Here is a 26,042-nt window from a genome sequence, read left to right as displayed (position 1 = left end):
TTCCTGGCAAAGAACCATTTTGGAGCTGACGAGCAGTACAGTGATGTCAGAGGAAATACCCCACTTGACAAAGGATTGTGCTCCAATTGCCGGTAAACTGAATTCCTTAGCATGCCCTGTCCTAGGATTTGGTGAGTCCCAAGAACACACTCAAAGAGAGATAATCGTTGCTGCAAAGTGAATGCTTTTATTTGGGATTTGAGGATGTCTGTGGACCTAACATTGACATTAGGGGCAGTTTTAGGTGCATATACAAACGTGGGGAGATCTACAGGACACCAGCCCCCCAGATCTCTGTGTAAAGGAGCCTGACATTTCACCCTGAGATACCCAATTTTTTTTTTTAACTTTTTGGTTTTGAATATTAAGATGCAAATGCAATATACAGAGGAGAGCCCATGCCTCAGATGTTAGCAGCTAATTTCTTAACAGGAATTCACGTTCTACTAGGGCCAACCAGATTAGAACTAGGGCTCAATAGGAGGGAGAGCCAGGATATACATTCTGGAGACAGAGAATGGGCAGAGGCCTTGGATTTATGAGCAGGAAGCTGGCAGAAGTCATGGAAGAGTCCAGAGACAAATATCTTTCTCTGTAATGATGAGACCCAGTCCTTCAACATAGGTCAGAGTTCGTGAGGACAGCAGAAAGACAAACTCATCCTATCTTCCTGTAGAGCTTTCTTCTCTGCTAATCCAGCTTTTACCAGGGAAAGCCATTTGGGACACAGCCAGAGGGAGATAAGGAAGGTCAGAGGATCTGCAGATATTCAGGACCATGGCATAGTTTCCCAGGGCAAAGAGGCCAAAGTCATGGGCTCCTCTCCAGACCAGTTTGCTACTCTCACCGGAAGATCTGTCCTATGGCTCTGAACTGCACTCCCAAGTCCAGCCAACCATCTAAAAAATTCATGATGCTGTTCACAAGGGTCTGGATGGAGAATGTGGGGACAGCTCCCTAAAAACTCACCCCAACTGGGGACAGATCCCAGGGTACTATCATTGCTTATGGGGATTGAGGGAGAGCACGTCATATGAGGTGTGACATAATGTAACATTTTATTTTTATTAAACGTATGCTAAAATTTTATTTCTTAACATTTATATGAGTAGAAATTGCTTTCTGGTGCCCTGATCTCCAGAGAGAGGTCTGGTTCTTATACCTTCTGCAGGATGGAGACTGTGAACACATGACTGCTGGCTGGTATCCCAAGCGCCACACAGAAATTTCAGAGGGATCCGCACATTGCCCAGCTCCTACCAGAGGTGTAAGACCTGGGAGAAGATATTTTATAAAATCAGGCCTGAGATCTCCAAAGGAAATCCTGGGAGACTGTACATAAACCAGAGAGGCAGCATAACGCAGGTGTCCCCCCACCATACAAGAGTAGAGCATTCCTACGAATCCTTTCATAAGCTGAAATGGCATGAAGCAAAGAAGCTATTACCATCAATTTATACAAAATAACCTCTCTTAGGCTTTCCTGGTACCTCAGGACACATCTTGCTAACAGATGCACAAAATAAATCGAGATAAAGCACAGATGTTCACAGACACAGTTCAAAGCTATGGTGACTTGGTGCTGAGATACTGGGTGTAGTTCTCGGGAAAGGAGCTTGGCGGGGACATTCTCACTGCTTGGGGTACACGCTGCCTCTGGACGGTCTCTGTGTAAAACAAATGCTGAATGTACTGGTTTTGCCTTTTGCCTTTTTTTTTTTTTTTTTTTTTTTTTGGTAAAAGCAAAAATCCTCTTCGGATTTCTTTTGGTTAGCAAAAACGAATATGAATGTGGGTCTTTTGTAAAAACAAAGTGGTGTAATTTTTTTAAAGGATTTTAAAATTTTATTTATTCATTCATGAAAGACACACAGAGAAAGAGAGAGAGAGAGAGAGACAGGCAGAGACACAGGCAGAGGGAGAAGCAGGCCCCATGCAGGAAGCCCCATGTGGGACTCGATCTCGGGTCTCCAGGATCACACCCTGGGCCAAAGGCAGGCGCTAAACCACTGAGATACCCTGGGATCCCCATAATGTATACTTTCAAAAAAGCAAGGATATGATACCTCTATGGTGGTTAAAGGTATGGATTTGGGAGCCAGGCTGTCTGGACTCAGATTCGGGCGCTACCGCTTATTTATTTATTTTAGATTTTATTTATTTATTCATGAGAGAGACAGAGAGAGATTGAGAGAGAGGCAGAGACAGAAGCAGGCTCCATGCAGGGAGCTCGATGTGGGACTCGATCCCGGGACTCCAAGATCATGCCCTGAGTAGAAGGCAGGCGCCAAACCGCTGAGCCACCCAGGGATCCACCCACCCCCCACCCCGCCGGGGGCTACCGGCTGCTTATTCGCTTTGGGACCTGGAGCAAGTCACTTAACCTCTCTGGGTCTTAGTTTCCTCCTCCATATAATTCGGGCAATAGTAGTTCCCAGTTCATAGTGTTGTTGTAAGGCTTAAATGGGTTAGCATTTAAAGGGTTAAATGGGTTACTATTGAAAAGCACTTTGAATATTACAGTTTAAAAATGACATGATCAGGGCCCTGGGTAGCTCAGTGGTTGAGCCTTTGCCTTTGGCTCAGGTTGTGATCCCGTGATCCTGGGGTCCTGGGATCAAGTCCTGATCCAGCTCCCCGCAGGGAGCCTGGTTCTCTCCCTGCCTGTGTCTCTGCCTCTCTCTCTCTCTGTCTCTCATGAATGAATGAATGAATCAATCAATCTAATATGATCAGATCTCCAGGCCTGGAAACCTCGCTTCGTCTTATGATTGACCCTGTTTCCAAGAAGGCCTGGGTTGGCTGTGGTCTGTACCTATCCTCCGGCCATACCAGCTTGAGAAAATAGGAGAAGGATACCCCAGTACCTTTCCCTTCCACGCTTCTTGTCCAACATTAGGCAAGGCACTTCTGATCTATCTACCCTGAAGCCTAGCAACATGCATGCCCAGGGCCAAAGCAAAGTCAGAACCGAGGACAGGTGCCTGGGGAAGAAACAGGGAATTCCTGGGTGCAAATCCCTGAGGCCCTCGGCAGGCTCCATGTTGGTGCTGTAACTGAATCCCACACTTACCTGTCCTTCATGGATACTAGGCACAAAGCTAAGTTTATAGAACAGAAGGAAAAGCCCTAATTGAGAAAGGTAGGAAAAGCAGAGGAACGTGCAGGTGGCAGGAAGAAGGATCATGGCAAATGAGAAAACAAATACATGAAGAAAAAAGTAGAAAAGCTGAAATAAGTACAAGGGAACTTTTTTTTTTTCTATTTTTGACCAAGTGGAGAAAAAAAAAAAAAAACCCCACAAAAGAATAAACCAAGCAACTAGAATCAGTCTGAGCCAGGGAAGGGAGGGAACGGGCAGGAGAACTGCAAATATATGCTAATTACCTCATCCTTCCTCCTGTGCCCTGCAAGCATGGCTCCAGAGCCCATTTGTACATTGGCCTAGTAATGATTTCATTTCACAGACTTCCTTCCACTATTTTTTTTTTTAAACAAAGTCCATCACAACTCTGTTTTGGGAAATAGAAACAGTATCTATCTTTAGGAAATTTAAATGCCAAAAAAAGCTCAGATAAGCAAAATTGAGAAGTAAAGAATAGTTGGTGTGACCAGGACAAATATCAAATCACAAATATTTGAAATTCTTCCTTTTCTGAGCCCTAAGGAGAAAAGTGCCTTTGTTTGCTGAATTGGCTCACAGAGGACCTGGCCTTTGCTGTATTGCATAGGATGTTGGATGACGAAAAGAAGCCAGAGGAAGGTCAAATATTTGTCAAGAGCCTACTAAGCATCAGGCATTCTGTGAGATGCTAGAAATTTAAGAGCAAATGAAACAGGCCCCTACCCTCATGAAGTTAACACTCTTTTTTTAACTTAAAAAATAAAATAAAATAAAATAAAAATAAAAAACTAGTAAATTGTACATGACATAAAATTTACCACTTTTTTTTTTTTTTTTTTTTTTTAAGATCTTATTTATTCATGAAAGACACAGAGAGAGAGAGAGGCAGAGACACAGGCAGAGGGAGAAGCAGGCTCCAGGCAGGGAGCCCGACTAGATCCCGGGTCTCCAGGATCAGGCCCTGGGCGGAAGGCAGGCGCTAAACCGCTGAGCCACCCCGGGCTGCCCACCTTAACCATTTTTAAAGGCATAGTTCAATAGTGGTAAGTATGGTTACACTATTGTGCATCCGATCTCCAGAACTTTTCCACCTTATGACACTGAAACTCTATGCCCATTAAAAAAACTCTCTCCTGGGATCCCTGGGTGGCGCAGCGGTTTGGCGTCTGCTTTTGGCCCAGGGGGCGATCCTGGAGACCTCGGATCGAGTCCCATGTCGGGCTACCGGTGCATGGAGCCTGCTTCTCCCTCTGTCTATGTCTCTGCCCGCCCCCCCCCCCCGTGACTATCATAAATAAATAAAAATTAAAAAAAAAAAAACTCTCTCCCTACCCCAAACCGCTCTCAAGGCATAGGCCACGATCATTTTACTTTCTGTTTTTATGAACTTGATTATTCTAGGTACCTCGTGTCAGTGGAATCATAGAGTATATGTGTTTTTGTAACTGGCTTATTTCACTTGGTATATCCTCAGAGTTCATTCATATTATACCATGTGTCAGAATTTTATTGATTTTTCAGGCTGAATAATATTCAACTATATGCATATGCCACATTTTGTTTATCCATTCATCTACTGATGGACACTTGGGTTGCTTCCACCTCTTGGCTAATGTGAACTGACACTTGTAAGTAGCTTATCCATTCATATTTGGATTATTTCTTTGCCCATCACTTGGCCTAACTAGATAGCTGCATAAGGACCTGTGTGATTTATCTTTGTATTCCAACTTCCTATATAATGCTGGCACATAGTAGGAACTCAATAAATGTTTGTTGGCAAAATAATTTATTTTTATACTTCTTAATCACTACTGCTGCAGCTGGCTGTTTTACATATTTTAATAAATAAGTTTTGCAATTTTAATGAATGCTATTTTGATTATATTTACATACTAAGCTAGTTTATATGAGGGATTAGTATAAAAAATCTAAATCTCAATCAAAATCCACTTTCTAGATGAAATGCCATTGACAATTCCTTCTCATTCACTTTGCTTAAAATCAGCTCTTGCTGATCTTATTCTTTTCCTTCCATTCCTTCCTTTTTAAGTCATAGCATTGCCTAGATATTAAAGGCCTTATTAGGGGTCTCCTCAATTCATGAGATACCCTGTTGAATAAGGCTATCATGGGCCTAGGATTTTGTGTGCTCAGCTCAGAAACTTTCATTGAGGGTCATTTTGTATGAGGTACAAGATGAACAAGGCACAGCCCCACCTTTGGAGGAACTCACAATCTTATCATTCTGCCTGGTTAATCTTGGCCCCAATTAAACAAGAAGCCTCAGTTTTCTCAGGTGTTGGAAATAATATTTACCTCCATTTCTCACACTGAGTTGACAAACACAGACACTGTGGCATTCACAAAACGTGAGGAGCTGAAAGATGTTGTGAAAATTCTGAGTACTATTGTATTTGATGATAACTACTATGTGTGGTGTCAGTAGGGGTAGAAGCTAGTTCTGTAATTCTTTACAAAACAGACATTTGGAATTATGATATCTGGTCAAGAAGGCATAATTCCATGCAAATCTTTGGGGGACTTGCTCAGCTACAAACACAAAGCAATGGTCTTAAAAATATAAAAGAGAAAGATGAAAAGAAACAGTTGGACCAAAATGTGAAGTCTTCTAGGAACCAGGAATACAAAGTAGAATGAGATTGAAGACATGGCCCTGTTGGGGTCCAGGTGTGAGGCAGAGGATGCTGCAATAGAGCCTCTGCAGGGTTAGAGGGACTAAAAGTGAGGGAAGTGGGTGGGAAGCAGAACCAGGTTCACTGTTTGAAACTACAAATGGTAGTTTCAATACAGGGGCTAGACTGAGAACCCCCACCCTCCCACACACAAAGTGGCTTGTTGAAGAGGCTAAAAAAAAAAAAAAAAAGCTCACCACACTCTGAAGATGGGCCTTGCAGGAAGAAATGATCAGGCAGGAAGACAAGGAAAGGCACATGACAGGAATGACAGGAAACTGGATCACAGTCCTCTATGACTGACCCTATGGCATCTCTATTATCACAGTAAGGGAAAAGAAATGAAAAGCCCTCTTTAATTGGGTAATATGATTGTCTACAAAGAAAATCAAACAGACTATCCTGAAAAGATATTAGAACTGAAAAGACAACCCAGCAAGGCTGTGGGGGTGTAAGATCAACAAGCAAAATTTAATTGCAATCCTATAGCTCGGTACTTATCACATACAATAGTTAATGGCAAACAAAAGACACATCATGTTTAACAGCAATAAGCAACGAAGTGCCTAGGGATAAATATAACACAGATGTGGGCTTTTATTCATAAATTAAATGATGTTGATTTTATATATAAAATATTTTTGTGGAACAAATTAAGATTGAATAAGTGGAGACCTATACCATATTCATGAATTGGAATATTCATTAAAATGAAGATGCCATTTCTTCTAAAGTTAATGTCTAATTTCAATGCAAACCCAGTTTTTAAAACCCCAACCTGATTATATAACATGGAACAATAATCAATTCATTTATGTAGAACAGTAAAGGGTCAGGGGCAACTGGGTGGCTCAGTGGTTGAGCGTCTAGACACCTTTGGCTCAGGTCATGATCCCAGGGTCCTAGGATGGATCCACATTGGGCTCCCTGCGGGGAGCCTACTTCTCCCTCTGCCTGTGTCTCTGCTTCTCTTTGTGTGTCTCTAATGAATAAATAAAAGCTTAAGAAAAAAAAAAAAAAAGAACAGTAAGCCATCGAACTAATTATAGTTGGTGGGAATGTCTTTGGTTGCAAATGAAAAGAATATACAACTGAAAGTAGCTTAGATGATAACAGCTTTGTTATTTCACATCACAGGATGTCCAGCTGTAGGCAGCTTCAGGATTGGTTAATTCAGTAACACAATGATATCACTAAGACCTGGGACCTTTTCATCTGTTGGCCTAGCCATTCTTAGTGTGCTAGGTTCCAGTGTGTCCTCTCAGGGTGGCAAGATGGGTGCTACAGTTTCAGCCATCATGTTTTCCTCCAACTCTGTACAAAGATAGGAAGGGCAGGGCAGCCTGGGTGGCTCAGCGGTTTAGCACCTGCCTTCAACCCAGGGCATGATCCTGGAGACCTGGAGACCTAGGATCGAGTCCCACATAGGGCTCCCTGCCTGGAGCCTGCTTCTCCCTCCACCTGTGTCTCTGCCTCTCTCTCTCTCTCTGTGTCTCTCATAAATAAATAAAATCTTAAAAAGAAAAAAGACAGGAAGGGCAAGTCCTCTTCTTTTGTACCTTCTTAAATGAAAAGAAAACTTACCTATCCTCTCCAACATCCACCCTAACACAATTTCCACATAGGTTTCATTGGGAAAAGATGCAATACATGCCTATGGCCAAACCAGTGCTAACAGAATGTAATTACTATAATAAGCTTAAACTAAGCAATGAGGGGTAGGGTTCATGGACACCTGAAAAAAATTTAGGTTCAGTTAGAAAGAAGGAAGAGACAGTATCCTTTGGACAGATAATCAACCACAGTACTCAACAGTACTCAAGGCAATTTTAAAAAAGAATAAGTCAGGAGGTTTGCCCTACCAAAAAATCAAAATTTAAAACCAGAGATTTTAAACAAACCTTGAGAGAAAAGATGAGTGGTTTTTTTTTTTTTTTTTTTTTTTTTTCTGTCTGGGGAGGATGAGTGTTAATAAATGTGTGTTGGAATACTTATATATGTATTTCCTATTTCACATCACAAGATTTTAAGTTTATTTAAAGACCTAAATGTGAATAGTCAAATTTTATATCTCTAGGAAAAATATGAGATTGTCTATACACCCTTGGGATAGGAAGAATTTATCAAATACAGCACAAAAGAATAAAATATCAAGGAAAACCTGAATAATTCTACTAGTTAAAATAAAAATACATCAACAAAGTGAAAAGACAAGCATAAGTTGAGAAGAGATATTTTCCCAGACATACAACAAACAAGGTATTCATATTCAAAAATTATAAAGAACTCCTGCAAAGCAATAAGAAAAAGAAACAACGAGAAGGAAAATTTGACAAAGGATGTGAACAGGCAATTCACAGAATAGAATCCCTAATGGCCAATAGACATATAAGAGGATGTTCAATCTCACTAGAAATCATGGGAAAACAAAATAAAATGATAAAAAGTTACCATTTCGTAACTATACATAGGCAAATATTTTAAGATTTAAAATTACCAAAACTTAGCAAAATGTGGAGAAATAGGACTCTTAGAAAGCAAAATGATGATCTATACATATAATCCTAAGACTCAGCAGTTGTTCTCTTGCCTAGATTAGTGGTTCTCAACCAGAGGTGATTTTGCCCCCTAGAAAACATTTGGCAAGGTTTCTGGTTGTCACACCTGTGTATCAGGGTTGCTACTGGTACCTTTGGGGTAGAGGTGAGGGGTGCTGCTAAATATCCTACCCCACAATAAAGAGTTATCTAGTTTAAAATGTCAGTAATACCAAGGTTGAGAATCTCTGGCCTAGAAAAACTCTTAGGTAGTGTATACCAGAAGCTAGGTATTTAAATGTTAATTGCAGTATTGTTTATTATACCAAACAACAGCAAACTCAAACCAATCCACACATCTATAGTGCCAAAAAATGGAAAAGTAACTTAGGTATTTTATTATTTTTTTAAAGAATTTATTTATTTATCCATGAGAGAGAGAGATAGAGACATAGGCAGAAGGAGAAGCAGGCTCCCCTCGGGGGGCTTGATGCGGGACTCAATCCTGGGACTCCATCCCGGGACTCCAGGATTACACCCTGAGCTAAAGGCAGCCGCTCAAGCACTGAGCTATCCAGGTGTCCCAACTTGGGTGTTTTAAACAAGGGAATAATATATAACAGGTGAGATTAATGAATTAGTTCTTCGGGTTGAAACATGAAAAAACCTAAAAAGTAATGATGACTAAAAAAGTATTGCAGAATGTTATGTACAGTGCGATATGGTATCCCTTTACATTTTACAAATATAAAACAATACTATATATTGTTTATGAATATGTATATATAATATAAAAGTATAAAAACATGCATGAGAATGATTTATAGGGACTTCAAGATAGTGATTACTTTTGGGAAAAGGGGGAAAATAGAGAAATGAATGAGATCGGGAGTAGACAGTGGGTTTCATCTGTTCCAGGACTTTTTACAACAAACAAACAAAAAACCCAAAAGCAAGTAAATCAGACATTAGGATTTGTTGAGTATTTTATACATAAATGTTTGTTAAACTTTTCTATATTTTTCTGTTTGAAATATTTATGATAAAAATATTTTAAAACATTTTAAGAGCTGCATCTGCAAAGATGAGTATTCTGTTTGTTTCAGGAGCATAGAGTTGGTGAAGCAAGCCAGTGTTTCCAGAAGAAAATGTGCCATTCCACAGGGAAATTAGAAAAGGAAAAAATGACCCCTAAATGAAGGAGAATGTATTCATTTAAACACCCCTCGCCCAGGGATTCTTGGCAGGAAGAGTTTGCTTTCCTGCAGCTCCAGTGATTGGTAGGCTATACCTCTGTCCATGGTCCTATTCCTCTGCTTCAAACAACCTTAGAAGAATTCAGAGGGAGGTTCAAATTTGCAATGAAGAAAGACATTGATGTGTTCTAGATAGAGCTGAGAAGCTGAGAGAAGAGGAAATATTGTGGGTATAGCAGATCTTTTGAAAATTTGAAAAGAAGTTCTGACTGTCTGCAGCAGGTCCCACCAGCAGAAGGGGATCCTACGGGACAACCACCTTTGTAATATTGGTGAATATTGTCTATCTGTGGAGTGAGCTCCTCTTGAGCTGAAGCCTGCTTGGTAGGAATGATACTATCATCTCCCTAACATTTAATATCTTTAATGAAAGGCCTTCTCATTCCTAATGCTTTTCATCATTTTTTTCTCAACACTGCTATAAGACCAGTCGATATTCACCTCTGCTTTTACGGTGAAAAAGAGACTAACTAAGCTTTCCAAAGACTTAGGCTCTTTCTATTAACCAATATTTTTACCTAAGCCACTGGGAATATATAAACAGTGAGAGTAACTCAACTGAGAAAGATATTTTATGGGCATCCCATAGTAATCACCTATCTTTTAAAAAGAAACAACATTTTTTGAGATCCCAGGAGGTGTCTGGCACTGCACGAAGTGGTATGAGCATGAGAGTGCAGAACATAATGTTTGGGAACATGATGTTCCTCCAGGGACTTAAAAATTAATGCAGATCCAAAACTGTTAGAAAAATGTTGGTTGTAATAAATTATGGGAAAACAAAATGAAAGGTGTAAGGGCAAAAATCCTGAGCATAGTGATGAATTAGGAGACATGAAAGCAGAATATGATGAGCCAATTAACCTCAAGAGAACACAGACTTCGCAGGATGGGCAGATACACAAGATACTCACCCTGAGAAGTCAATTTTATGGACTTAGTTACAGTTACTTGTCCACACACACAAAATCAATAGCTGTTTCTGATGGGCCACCAGCAAAAAAGGAAAAGAAAAAGAAAAAAAGAAAGAAAGAAAAGAAAAATTACTGTTCTTTCTATAGATGGAGTCTAAACCATCCAGCATACAATAAAATGTTTAAGGAAAAAAATATGTGGGTTGGCAAACTTTTAATCAACAAAACTGGTGATCTACTTTTGGTGATAGCTCTAATGGAAATAGATGCAATTGCGTTTGTAGATGCTGATTTTTATCAGCAGCCAGAAACTGTGCTAAAAGCTCAATTTGGCCTACTTTAGGTTCCCTGGGTAAGTTAGTGGGGGAATTTTCGCTGGGTTATTTGTTATATGTCAGAAGAGGAAGTAAAGCAATACATGAACACTGTAATATATAGGTGAGAAGCTATCTTAATAGAAATAGTTCTCTAGTCTAGGATGTTTCCCTACCAAGCTGATGAAAAGTACTTGGAAATGCAGGAACCTAACTGGTCCTCAGACTGAACTCCCTTCATTGCCCCAGCCTTCCTGTTTTAACAACTTTGATCTTGCTAACCTACCAATACTAGGAAAGTAGGTTTTATATACGGATAGCTTCTGATTTGGGCTCCTTTATGGCCGTTGCACCTTCATTCACTTTTATACTTATTTTTTTCACATTCTCTTGTATTATAGTCATATGAAAAGATAAAAATGTCTAGAAATGTGTTTTCCATTGTGGAAGGAAAGAATTTAGAATCACTTCCACATGGATATCTAACAGGCATCTCAAACTGAACACAGCCAAAGAGAACTCTTGATTCTTTCCCTTAACCTTCTTGTATCAAACAACACCAAGAGACTTAACTAGAGTTTTACTTTTCTCATAAACAGGATGTCTGGCAGAAGATTTTTTCTGGTATTGGTTCAGCTGGTCAACTATACCATCAAGAACCCACTGATGGTATTTCTCTTTTTTTCTATGTCACCATCCCTAACATGTTTGCTTTTAATTGTTATGTCTTTTGTTTTGTAGTCACAAGATGGCTGCTGTGACTCCAAGCATTGCGATGGTGCTCAAGATAGCCATGTCTATCCCCAGAAGGCTTTCACTTAAGTCTCATTAGCCAGAAATGAATCACTCTTGGCTGCAAAGGAAATAGGGAAATTGAGTAGCTAGCAAAAGAGAATGGGATTATTATGACTGAATTATAGCAAACATGATTCATCACTTGGAGCTGGACATACTGTCACCCTCAACCAAGTCAGGTCTCTGCTAGCAAGGAGGAGAAGAACAGCTTAGCTGTTAGGGTGCCTGGGTGGCTCAGTCAGTTAAGCATCTAATTTCAGCTCAGGTCATGATTCCAGGGTCCTGAGACTGAGTTCCACATTGGGCTCCCTGCTCGGCAGGGAGTCTGCTTCTCCCTCTCTTCCCTGCTCATGCTCTTTCTCGCTATCTCTGTTGCTATCTCTGTCTCTCTTTCTCTCTGTCTCTCTCTCTCTCTTAAATAAATGAAATCTTTTAAAAATATATAAATCAATAAAAGAACAGCTGTTGAAAAGGGAATTGACACAGTCCACCATACTTATTCCCAGCCTACCTGTCTCACTAAATAGCATCACCATCTGCCCAGTGCCTAAGCCAATAACAGAGGAGAGAACTTTGATCTATTTCTTTCTCCTATGTCCACCATAGTAAACCACTAGAAAGTTCTGTTGACTTTACCTCCCATATGTACCCCTAATCCATTCTATTCTCCCTGTCTTTGCCACTGCTGTCTTAGTTCACGTCACCATTGTTCACCTGAATTAGTGCAATTGCCTCCTGAAGAAACAGAAAAAATCATGTCCTTGTTTAAAACCTCCCATTGGCTTCCTATCTCACCTAAAATCCAAATTCCTTACTATGACCTTCCATGCTTAAAAGATCCAGTTTCTGTCCTCCTGTCCAACTTTATCCTGCCTCAGACTTCCGGCCATGCAAGCCTTCCTTCTCTTCCTCAGACTCTAACTTGTTACCATCCTGGGGACCTTCAAACCACCAGTTTTCTCCGCCTAGAGCACTATGCATTCTGATATTTTCATGACCAGCTCCTCTTTGTCATTTAGATCCCTGTTCGAATGTCATCTCTTCAAAGAGGTCTTTGCTGGCCACCCAGTCTAAAATGGTAAACTGGTTGGTCATCCAACACTTCATTTTATTTTATTTCTCTGTGTGGCACCTATCATTGTCTAACATTATCTTGTTTACCTTGTTATGTATCATGTAATAAAATATAACTATTTTCCAACTTCTCCACACTAGAATGTAAGCTCCATGACAGCAGAGACCTTGTGCGTTGTATTCACTGCCATATTCCTAGCACTTAGATCAAGGCACATGGCAGGTTCTCATCAAATATTTCTGAGTGAATGAGTACATAAGAGGAAAGATTTTTTAAATGGAAACTTTAGCAATAAAAGAACATCTGTAACCTATTATCAGCATCCTTAGAGTTGTCCTTCATAGAGCAAAAGAACTTTGTTATTAAAGGATCTAAAATGTGGTATGCTTTAAAGACATCACAATTAATAAGCAATACTAATTTCTTCCACATCGTCTCATTCCTCCTGTGTCCTACTTTTCAGAGCTAAACATGCCAGATGTACTCTTAGTCTTCGTGCTCTATCAGTGCAATTATTGACTGCCTTCTTTCCTTTTGCCCTCTTGATATGATTACATTTTCTCAACATTTTCTGATGTTTTAAGACAATTTAAAAGAAACACTTGGGCAATGTCCTCCTTTCCTCCATTTTTGGGGGCTAGGATTTCAAGAAGGGAGAAAACCAAAATGTTCTTGGGAGAAGAGAGAAATACTTAGCATCTGAAATTTTCTGCCTTTCTGTGAGGTTTTCATATTTCTGTGTATGTTCTTCTTACAGGCTAAAACAGTTTGTATTCCCTTCACCAGAAAACCAGATTTTCATCAGGCTGTCCTTCAGGTAAAATGCTAAAATTGAAGAATATGGTAGCCTTCATTCATCTCCCTCTATGATCCTTTAAGTCCTTCCCACACCTTCTCAATCCTGAGGCAACCTTCTGTAGGCCCAGGCTTCTGGATCAGCAGCTGGCTGAACCCACTGGCTCAGCCTGCATCCCAGACATCTTGTGCATCTGGCAGGCCATGGCACATTGAAATTGTGAACAGAAGCTTTGAGAAGTTCATCTCCACACTGGGGACACAGCATCCTGGTGATGGTGACCCAGCATACTCCAAAATGCCCTTATGTTTAGAAAAGTCCCCAAATACTGCTCATAAATTACACACAAAGAATCCCTGGACTTGCCAATAGAAAATAGCAAAATGATTCCCATCCTCAAAGGGCTTCCGTGAATATATTATACACAAGAACGAACTGTTCCTCTGTACTTAACACAGTCAGCCTCTCGCCCATCTTCACCTGCCATCACCACCCCCCCACCCCAGTACACCCATGTCTAGCTTCACACCTACACTTATCTCTTAGACATTCACAGGCCCCTGAAACATAACATGTCCCAAAATAGCCTTGGCAACATTATTGATCACATATCCGTAAAAAATATGGGGAAGTACAACCCCCAAATATATGTATATCAAAAAAATAAGCTGGGGACGCCTGGGTGGCTCAGTGGTTAAGCGTCTGCCTTTGGCTCAGGCTGTGGTGCCAGAGTCCCCGGATGGAGTCCCTCATCGGGCTCCCTGCATGGAGCCTGCTTCTCCCTCTGCCTGTGTCTCTGCCTCTCTCTCTCGCTCTCTCATGAATAAATAAATAAAATCTTAGATAAAAAGCTATACACAAATATTTCTTTAAAAACAAAAAACAGGAATAAAACAAGTAATTTATTTGATTCAATACTGTTGGGAGCCTATTTCCAGATCATATCTCAGATTAACTGGATAATTCTATTTCATTATGGTTATCAGGATTCTAAAGATGGCTCTCCAAGAATCCTATCTCCTGAACTTCAGTCAAATACTAGTCTAGGTACTGATTCCATCACTAATCTAGATACTGCTGTGAAGGGATTCTGCAGATGCAATTTAAGTCCCAAATCAGTTTACTTTAAGATATGGGGATCATCCAGAGGGGCCTGGGTTTGTGCAGGTGAGCCCTTTAAAAGAATAGTTTCTTCAGTTGGTAGCAGAAGAGGAAGGCAAAGAGATTCTGAATGTGAGAAAGATGGGAGAGTGATTGCTGGCTTTGAAGATAGAGAAGACCACGTGAGAAGGAATGTGTGTGGCCTCTAGGAACAGGGAATGGTTCTTGGCTGACAGCCAGAAAGAAAACAGGCACTTCAGAGCTCCAGTCACAAGGAACCAGGTTCTGCCAGCAATCTGAATGAGCTTGGAAGCAGATTCTTCCCCAGAGCCTCCAGATAAGAGTCTAGCCTGACTAATACCTTGATTTCTGCCTTGTGGCATCCTAAGCAGAGAACCCAGCCAAACCTGCCCAGACCTCTGAACTTCAGAAGTGTGAGCTAATAAATGAGATGTAGTTCTAATCCCCTAAATGAGTGGTAATTTGCTGCACAGCAGGAGAAAACTAATGCATCCCTTTGGTTTTCACATCTCTAAATAAAGGTAATAATGTCTGGCTATGTCCTAGAATTACTCAGAAAACAAATGTTAATAAGATTTAATTAATATGTTTTAAGTTCAACCAGAAAAGAAGTATGCTAAATTATTTTCAAGATGCTAAGATTTTTAAAAAGATTTTATTTATTTATTCATGAGAGACATACAGAGAGAGGCAGAGACACAGGCAGAGGGAGAAGCAGGCTCCCTGTGGGGAGCCCAGTGTGGGACTCGATTCCGGGACTCCAGGATCACGCCCTGAGCTGAAGGCAGATGCTCAACCACTAAGCCACCTAGGCATCCCAAGATGCTATGATTTTTTAAATTAATTGCAACACACATTGAGGTTCAATCCAGGACAATTAGACTTAATCCTAGTTAGGTCTGTTTTCTCATGTTCATTGCAATGACAGGACAGGGCTAGCTTAGAAGCCATCTCTGATGAGTTTAGAGTATACAACTGTTGCTTCAGGGGGCCATGATTTAATCTGTAATTTTTTCATTTCACAAAACAATGTCTGACATTTTATAGATATTTTATTGGATACCACATCTACATATCAAATAGAGGGATTTTTTTTCTTAGCTATAGTTCTCTCTCTGAAAAACTTGACCTCTACCTTGGCAAATTTGTTGAAATGCATCAAGCTGTATTCTGACACTGAGAACGTTATGAGAGAAGAAGCAAAAGATGATCGTACCTGCTTTAATAAAATGGATCACTGAGATAAGAGAAAGCCAAAAAGTGGGGCAAGAACATTCTGACCACATAATCATTCCCTGGGTAAACAGAGACGCTGCTGAGCCTGCTAACCCAGATTTCTCCTCTTCAGAATCATGCGTGGAGTTCTCTGCTGAGCACAACTCCAAGACCAGATGTAGTTTAAAAAGAGTGATTTGGGGGATCCCTGGGTGGCGCTGCGGTTTAGCGCCTGTCTTTGGCCCAGGGCGCGATCCTGGAGACCCGGGATCGAATCCCACGTTGGGCTCCCGGTGCATGGAGCCTGCTTCTCCCTCTGCCTGTGTCTCTGCCTCTCTCTCTCTCTCTCTCTCTGTGACTATCATAAAAAAAAAAAGTGATTTGGGGAAGATAGGAGGAAGTAAAGTAAGTGAGAGGTTGTATACAAGGTGAGAACATTCCAATTTAGGGAGTAGACTTTATATACAGGAAGAGAGGTATAGCTCGGTAGTTAAAGCTATATGACTGTAGGCAAATTACTTAAATTTCCTGAGTCTCTGTTTCCCCACATCTAAGCAAGGATAGTTTTTCAATGTTCTCAGTACAGGGCCTAGGACATTGGAGTCTTCAATAAACGATGGCCACATCAGGATCATGCAATGTCATCCTTCCGCCCTTGTCCAAGAATCCTGGATAATCATCGCTATTCTAATGGATGCTAATAGCCCCGCTGGATAGTCCAGAGCATCGTGTTCAAAGCAAAAGGCCCAATGTCCAGGCCAGAAGTCTAGCGCAAACACTCCCTCAAGGGAGGGAGGGACAGAGAGAGTGGGTCTGGCTATGGAAAGCTGATTCCTCAGGCAAGAACAGGGTACTTAATAGATCTACAAAAGGAAGGACCTGTAGGCAAATATTCACAATTAAAAATCTCTTCCTAAAACAATCCAATTTTCTGGCTCAATCAGTTGACAATAACTTGGCCATTGAAAATCATATTTTTCCAACATGGTCCATTTTCTTGGCTTTCCTAAGTCATTAATTATGACCATGTTTTCCCAAATGTGGAAATTCCCCTTGCGCAGATGCGTCTGCTGGCCAACCCTCCTTTCCTGAGAAGTCTCCACAGCACAAAAATATTTTTGTTTTCTCCAATTGCCCACAGGGAAAATTTCCTCACTCTTTATTTCCCTCCTCCCTTAAAGCCCTCTGGCAATTTCCAGGAACCTGAGTAAACCAGAATCACTCAGATCACTGGAGAACCTTTTGGATGTTCTACTTCTAACATGGTAAAAGAGAATCCTAAACTTTAAATTTAACATTATTAAACCAACCTTAAGAGTTCCTTTTAATAACCAAAGGCAATGCCACTGAAATCAAAATGCCTCCCACTCCTGCCTGAAGAATATGGCTCTGGGATTTGAGAGCTTAAATTATAAACAGAGGTGGCCACAGTAATTATCCTTGTACCTGGATCAAATGCCATTATGTGAAATATGCTTCAGACACATTAAAGTCCTATACAAATGTAGACCTTCAGCCAAGTGGATATACAATCTGAATAGGACTGATTATTCAAATTGTAAAAATTAGTTAGAATTTACTCTGGTTACCTGACTCATCTTCCAGGTTTACAAAAATGCTCTGACAATGGTATAGGTACTTACTCCAGAGATATTTTGTTCTTTCCAGAACATTCATCAAGAAGCATTCCTGTGGGGGCATCTGGGTGGCTTAGTCTGTTAAGCATCTGTCTTCTACTCAGGTCATGATCTTGGAGTCCTGAGATCAAGCCCTGTGTTGGGCTCCCTGCTCAGGGGGGAGTCTGCTTCTCCCTCTTCCACTGTCCCTTCCTCCTTCTTGTGTGCTCTCTTTCTCAAATAAATAAATAAAAATATTTAAAATAAAAATTTAAAAAAAGGAAAAGAAGCATTTCTTTTTTTTTTTAAATTTATTTATTCATGATAGTCACAGAGAGAGAGAGAGAGAGAGAGAGAGATAGGCAGAGACACAGGCAGAGGGAGAAGCAGGCTCCATGCACAGGGAGCCCGATGTGGGATTCGATCCCGGGTCTCCAGGATCGCGCCCTGGGCCAAAGGCAGGCGCCAAACCGCTGCGCCACCCAGGGATCCCAAAAGAAGCATTTCTGTTCCAGAAATTAAATTTAACTGGTGGGGAGGGGGTGGTAAAGTGATCAATCAGATTGGGTCTCTGCCTTCAAAGTCTTTATAATCTAATAAAGAAGGTGTGTTGTATATACTCTCAATGGTTCTCCTCCAGGGGCAATTTTGTCTCCTCTACTCCAATATGTGGAGATATTTGGATTATCAGAACTAGAAGTGGGGGTGCCACTGGCATCTAATGGAAAGAAGCAAAGGATGCCTTCTCAACATTGTTCAATGCACATGGTAGCCCCCCACAACAAAGAATTATCTGGTCTGAAATGTCATCAGTGCCAAGGTTGAGAAGCCCTTAACTAGCCACAGCGCCTAGAACAAAGGGCTTGCTGGTTGATTGGCTGGTGTTAGTGTGCATGGTAAATGACCTTCATCCCAGTCATTCTGAATTTGCGCCTGTGCCTAACTCATTATAACTGTTAGAAATCTTTTGAATAAATGAGCACATTTAGACAGGTATTAAACAGAGCATGAGATAAAGTGTTAGGCAAAATGAGTGACAATTTAGAATGAATTGTTAACTCAAGGGGACAAAAGTTTTCTAGCGTGATGCCAAACATACAGCAACTGCTCAGTGAATGTGAACTCAACACATTTAGATATCCTTGCCACACTCTTTTGCTTAAAGCTTACGGTGCACATTTTTGAAGACTCTTATCTATAAAGCAGTCCTGGCAGTAGCCTTTCTTCTTGGAAATACTTCACTATGGATTGCTTGAGTGGCATATTGTACCATAAAGGGATAAAACATGAATTTTTAATAATATAATAGCATTCCAAATTTTCACTAATTCAAGTTGGTCCTTTCCCTAATGTGCCTAATTAGTGAATATTAAAGAAGTATGACATTTCAAACATCAAAAAACTGAGGTGGCCACCTAATGAATTTGGGGAAGAAGGAAGAAGTATTTTATAAAAGGCAAAAGATTTATACAATTTGAAGAGATACCAAAGAATGGAAGAAGTATTTTGAGGTGTGGCCTTAACTGCTTTACACAAAATGTGGGTTCTGCTGCCTTTTTTTTTTTTTTTTAAGATTTTATTTATTTATTCATGAGAAACACAGAGAGAGGTAGAGACATAGGCAGAGGGAGAAGCAGGCTCCCTGTAGGGAGCCCGATGTGGGACTCAATCCCAGAATCATGCCCTAAGCCAAAAGCAGACACTCAACCACTGAGCCACCCAGGCTTCCCGGTTCTGCTGCTTACATACAATAAAAGTAAAAACAAGTAGCAGCAGCATAGGCTTTGTAACTGTTGCTTGATATGCATAAAACACCATAAGAGAATGGTTAACTGCCACTCTCAATTAAGGATCAAGTAAAATGAAACTATATCTTTAAATTAGAATATGTGCCTTCGGCCCAGGGCCTGATCCTGGAGTCCCGGGATCAAGTCCCACATCAGGCTCCCTACATGGAGCCTGCTTCTCCCACTGCCTGTGTCTCTGCCTCTCTCTCTCTCTCTCTCTCTCTCTCTCTCTGTGTCTCTCATGAATAAATAAATAAAATCTTAAAAAAATAAATCAGAATATGTCCATAGAAAAATAAGATTCAGTTTTCTAAATTAATTTACACTTTTTTTCCAGAAAAATTATCAGGTGGTCTAATGTTCTAGTGTTTATAAAATAAACAGAGCTATTATTGCTCAGAAAAATCTGTACTTTTGATTAAGCAATTACCTTCTATTGTGATTGTGTGAGTTACCAAGGAAATATTGTCTTTCTTCTTCCACCTATTTGACCTGCATCTTCTCAAGGTAGGTTGGTGAGTAAGTCAGGAAATGGCATCTAATTTTGTATTAACATTAGTCAAATATAAGTAGGAGGAGAGAGCTACCACTAAAATTTTAAATAGAAAGAACTGGGATAATCTGCCATTTGGATAATCAGTATCAATGTTCCCTGAATTTAACACAGATAATGGAGACCACTATGTCTCTGATATTTGCAACATAAAAGAAGTAAAATTTCCTTCAAGTTTGAAAATTCCCAGTTAAGTCTTTTTCCAAAAGTGACTTTAATAAGGTATGTTTAGGAGCCAAGTGGGGAAATTTAATTCTACTTTCCATAAAGAAACAATTAAACAAATAAAAATTATTTCACCTCTGCAAGAGAAGGAATCTTATGGGATAAGTTGACTGATGAATGAATAAGATTAAAAGTGACACATTTTAAAAAAATATCAAATGCTAGAAAATGAAAAGAATAAATTTTGGCTCACAGAAGTATTTGGTATGTTCAGAAAAAAGACATCACCTGTAAAAATAGACCTCAATGTGGCATATAATAACTGACACAGCTGTGGTATTGGTCAATCAAAAAAGATGTCCAAGTAGGCAGAATGGACAGTTGGCCATAAACAACTGGAATGGCCAAACTAATAGGTACCAGCTAAATATCAACCCTGCTTATTTCATATGGCCAAGAGACTCAGTATAACATTGACCGTAAATTGGAAAACACTATGGAAACATATCTTATTGTAATATGTTTTTGATGCAGCTCAATCAAGAGTTAGATCATGGATATGTAGACAAAAATAAAAACTTCTGCTATTTTCAATTAAACTCATCTTCTTACAATTGCTAATGGACTAAGGATTCTTTTTCCCTTCACTTTCTTTCATCACTTTCAAATGAAATAGACATTATGATAAAAATTTAGGTTTGGGGTTTCTTTAGACCATCATCAATAAGACCATCCTTCCTTCATTGCCTGAATGCAAATCTCTTTAAAATTCTAAAATATCTCTTATCTCCATGTCTGGAATGATATTCCCATAAAATCTGTGATGGTTATATTTAGGTGGTAGATGGGTAGATGGAACACAAACAGTATTACACCACAATGCAAAACATAAAAAAAAAGGGAGTTATTCCTAATCCTGCTACCCTTTAAAAAATCAACTATTTTTGAATTTCTGTTACTGATCCAGGATCCCCCACTCTCAAGTAAATAAAACCCTTTAGGATCCACAAGAAATGTGGGGAGTTTATTTTTTTTTCTTCCTTACAGTCTTTTGTGTTGTTTGAATTTTTTTCAATAGTTTTTCTTACAATTCATTAAAATAATAATCATTTTTAAAATGTCTCTATTCTATTTATTTAGCCAAAATTGTAGTTTTATCCTACTAGCTAATTGATTTTCTGAATTTGCTTCCCCAAACTCAACACCACTTTCATTTTTTTTAGGACCGAATTTTTAATTAATTAATTTTCAAGGTTTTTATTTTAATTCCAGCTGGTTAACATACACTGCTATATTAGTTTCAGGTGTAGGATATAGTGATTCAACACTTCCATCCATTACCCTGTGCTCTTCATGACAAGTAGACTACTCAATCCCCAGCACTTATTTCACCCATCCCCTCCCTTTTGGCAACCTTCAGTTCTCTGTAGTTGAATCTGCTCTTGATCTCTCTCTCTCTCTCTCTCTCTCTCCTGTTTCCCTTTGCTCATCTGTTTTGTTTCTTAGATTCCTCACATGAGTGAAATCATATGGTATCTGTCTTTCTCTGGCTGATTTATTTCGCTTAGCATAATACCCTCTAACTTCATCCACGTTGTTACAAGTGGCAAGATTTCATTCTTTCATGGCTGAATAATATTCCATTGTATATAGATATCATATCTTCTTTCTCCATTCATCAATCAATGGACACTGAACTGCTTCCATATCTTGGCTATTGTAAATAGTGCTGCAATAAACAGGTGGCAGGGAGGACATGCAGCCCCTTGAATTAGTGCTTTCATAATCTTTGGGTAAACCACTTTCATTTTAAGCTCATCTTGAAAGAATCTCCTTAGAACCAATGTGGAAAGGCAGGATATCAAACTGTTTCCACAGGGCACACTATCTTTGAAAGATCTTCTTTTGTTATTTTTGTTCTTTGTGTTATCACATCTAGTTGTTTCATAATACTGCTAAACTCTTCAATTTCCTTTGAAAGGAATACTGCCATATGTACACTTTAGGTAACTTGGAACACATTGCTCAATGTAGATGGTATTTCTAAGTGTTGGAAATATCCCTGGATAAAATAATCTCAGAAATTTTCCTTTGTTGTACAGGTGTCAGAGTGACCGAAGGGGGAAGGATTTGGGAGAGACTTGGGAAATAGTGTGGTAGTGAGGCTTACAAATTCTTTACACAATTTTCCTTTTCCGGGTCTGACTCTCATGGTGTGATGGACACCATTGACTAATAATAACTCCAAAGTGTCTTTAAGCCAAATGGTTCAGCCTCTTCATATTTCTCATGGATCCTAAATGGTAGTATTTGCTTGAATCTGGGGGATCCTGGATTAGCCACAGAAATTCAAAAATAGTTGGTTTCCTAAAGGGTATCAGATTAGGAATAACTTTTTTTTTTTTTTTGCATTTTGGTATAATGCTGTTTGTGTTCTATCTACCCATCTGTCAGTATATAAGCTTTAAAAAGTAGGACATTTTTCGTCATTGGAAAATTTCAAGGTCAGACTGGATGACTATCAAGTATGCTTTAGAAAAGACATTAAAAGAAAACTTGACTAATGTAACCTCTCAAGTTCCTTTCATCTTTAAATTCTGTGCTCTGAATCAAAACCACAATGAGATACCACTTTACACCAGTGAGAATGGCTAAAATTCACAAGACAGGAAACAACAAATGTGGAGAGGATGTGGAGAATGGGGAACCCTCCTGCACTGTTGGTGGGAATGTGAACTGGTGCAGCCACTCTGGAAAACTGTGTGGAGGTTCCTCAAGAAGTTAAAAATAGAGCCCTGTGACTCAGCAATTGCTCTACAGGGTATTTACCCCAAAGATACAGATGTAGTGAAATGCTGAGACACCTGCACTCCAATGTTCACAGCAGCAATGTCCACAATAGCCAAACTCTGGAAGGAGCTCCGATGTTCTTTGACAGATGAATGGATAAAGAAGATGTGGTCTATGTATACAATGGAATATTACTCAGCCATCAGAAGAGATGAATACCCACAATTTACATTGACATGGTTGGAACTGGAGGGTATTATGCTGAGTGAAATAAGTCCATCGGAGAAGGACAATTATCGTATAGTGTCACTCATATGTGGAGTATAAGAAATAGTGAAAGGTCCGTAAGGAAAGGGGTAAACTGAGTGGGGAAAAATTAAAGAGGAAGACAAACCATGAGAGACTCCTAACTCTGGGAAACAAACAAAAGGGTTGAAGAAGGGGAGGTGGAGGAGGAGATAGGGTGACTGGGTGACATGTATTAAGTAAGGCACATAATGAGATGAGCATTGGGCATTATACAATATGTTGGCAAATTGAATAAAATAAAATAAAAATAAATAAATTCTGTGTTCTGAAGTTTACCTTCTAATCCTATGGCAGTGATGCTCCATATCAGAAGGATAGATATGTTTTCTGGCCACCTTCCTCACTTTGCCTTGAACCCACAGCTTCTGTGATGAAATGGAGTGGATGGGAGAGTTGGAGCTGTCCAGCAGTGGAAGCAGTTACCTACACTCTGGGTCCCAACCAATGAGACTTACGGCAGGTTGGAGCAGGGCTTCAGCTAGACCACTCTTGACCACGAAAGGGGCATGTATGCATACATGTATGTAGAAGTAATATATATGCTTACTCATTCCCATCCCAAGGAGATCTTTCCTGTTTTCTATACTGCTTTTCATTTAAAACGAGGTCAATGGTCTTTTGAGTTGTGAAAAAAAAAAAAAGTATAAGGGATAGATAGAAAAAGATTTGAAAAGGACAGGAGGTAAAAATAGGACTATTATGTTGTACCAACAGGCTTTCAGTTTGTTAATTTTAAGCCGTTTAGCCAAACACACACACACATACATATTATGTAAACATGCTCTATCAGTAGATGGGGTCAAATCTATAGCAGCTTCATTATTTATATTTTGCAATCAATAATACAGTTATTGTAGCTTTTTTTTTATTTGAAAAAAAAATGAATGTGTTGAGTGTTGGCTTAAAAAGGTTTGCCAGAATATATAGCTCAGAAAATTAAAAATAATATTAACCTGTCCTTAAAAGGTTGCTCAGTCATTCCCTTTTCAAGTGGCAGATGAATTCATTTTGATGAATGCCCACTTGATTGAGATGCTGAGGAATGATGCAAACATCTTTAAGCATTTTTCTGATTTTTTAAATAAGTAGCTGGATACCTAGCCCTAGTTTCCTTATATTTTCTTCTGAAAGGAAGGATCAATGTTTCCACAGACATCCTAGGTTTGAGAAGAAAGAACTTTGGAGAAACATCTCATCCATCTCCCATATGCTGGGTAATTAAATAGTAACCCAGTGTTATAGGCAAAAATAACTGGATGTGGAGAGGCTAATTGCTCCATAAGTTTTTAACTATTTTTAACTTCATACAATGATACATATTCATTGTAGAAAATTTGAGAATACAAAAATAAAGAAAATAGAAATCATCCTAGAGTAACTATTGTTTCCATTGTGACATATTGTCTCCTAAATACTTAATGTATCATCACATATGTATTTCATGCTCAGTACTCTTTGAGGAAAAAGCAGAAAGATTGTTTTCTGGAAGAGCTGTTGGTCCATCTGATCCAAACCTGGAATCAATGTCTACATATTTTTAACCATTCTTTTAAATGTGTCTCCTCGGGATCCCTGGGTGGCGCAGCGGTTTGGCGCCTGCCTTTGGCCCAGGGCGCGATCCTGAAGATTCAGGATCGAATCCCACGTCGGGCTCCCGGTGCATGGAGCCTGCTTCTCCCTCTGCCTGTGTCTCTGCCTCTCTCTCTCACTGTGTGCCTATCATAAGTAAAATAGAAATTAAAAAAAAAAAAAATGTGTCTCCTCTACCCTCGGACCTAATCTGACAATAGATTTTAAATGAGGTGCCAAATTTCCTATTTAAAACCAAGCACTAGGATTGTAGGCAACTCCTTACCTCTCTTTTCCTGAATAGAGATGCAAGAAATTGTAAAGGAACTATGATACTGCAAACATGGCTTTATTTTTGTGAGGTAACACTGGAGGTCCCCATGTTGACAGCTGCAAAGGCAGTCACATGCTTAACGGAGCAAAGAGCCCTACAAAGGAAGAAGTTAACTTTAGCTTTGAAAATCCTTTTATCCTCCATGATTTTGATGGCTTTAAATTTGTCACCTGAATGCGATATTAACATAATCGTCTGCATTTCAGCTAATGAATGCACCTGCTTCTAAGACTTTATTTTAGCAGTTTTAATGAGCTCTTCAAAAGAGTTTGCCTGGACTTACTGCACGGCTAGAGAAATAGCAGCTGTAAGCAACTAACAACACATTCAGTATTTGAATCAAGCTCTGTGAAGTTGTTAAACTTGAGGAGTGTCGATCCATCTGTCTGTGACAAGGGGACTGAAGCTGAGATATAGCTGTGGTACTTGGAGAAAGCACTAGAGTAAGTGGGGCTGGCCAGAGGAGGTTATTCCCTGTGAGGCCATAATATACAGGTCCCATACAGTTCACTTAAGCTCTCTATATCCTATTCTCTCATCTGTATAATAGTGGTACCTATCTGATAAGCTCGTTGTAAAGATGAAATGTCTCACCTGTTGAAAGCACTCAATTATGCTTAATTTTATTATAATTATTAGTTTATTATTAAGTAGATGTGACTGTAAATCAATCAAATTCTATTTGGCTATAGATTGTCAGATGGTTCTCAGGGCAGTAACAGCTAATCGAGACTTGTATTTAAGGAATCAGGAAATTTATTTCAATGCCAAATCATGCCTTAACCCCACAGTGAAGATCTTTGAAAAACATTTCAACCAATCTCTAGAAGTCCAAATCCCTAAATCATCCAAATGTAAGCCACTTAGAATTTCTAAATACTATGTAGATGCCGGGATAGCCAAGATACCCAGGATAGTTACTTTTAATATATATTTAAAACTTATATTATCAAATTCATTCCACACTTACTATACTCTGATTTCAACATCACATTTTCATTCTGGAAATCTCCCTTCTTTTTTCCCGTATGTTCCTCTGTATACTTTAATTTGAAACGTAATAATAACCTATCCA

The 26,042-nt window shown here is 39.5% G+C and overlaps 1 long non-coding RNA gene across 1 annotated transcript in view; it reads right to left on the bottom strand.

Moving 5' to 3' along the window:
- Nucleotides 1–1,034: 1,034 nt before the first annotated feature.
- LOC140609287 (uncharacterized) overlaps nt 1,035–26,042 on the bottom strand; it is a 26,261-nt gene continuing 1,253 nt past the window's right edge. Inside the window, exons 2-3 of the long non-coding RNA XR_012011180.1 lie at nt 24,920–25,061; nt 1,035–1,274 (exon numbers count right to left, since the gene is read on the bottom strand). This is a non-coding gene — a long non-coding RNA (uncharacterized lncRNA). The remainder of the gene's footprint in view (nt 1,275–24,919; nt 25,062–26,042) is intronic.

Source organism: Canis lupus, chromosome 18 (genome assembly GCF_048164855.1).
Source record: "Canis lupus baileyi chromosome 18, mCanLup2.hap1, whole genome shotgun sequence".
Classification (NCBI taxonomy): Eukaryota; Metazoa; Chordata; class Mammalia; order Carnivora; family Canidae; genus Canis; species Canis lupus.
The sequence above is the reverse complement of the archived record's forward strand: the minus strand, read 5'-3'. Positions and strand labels throughout refer to the sequence as shown.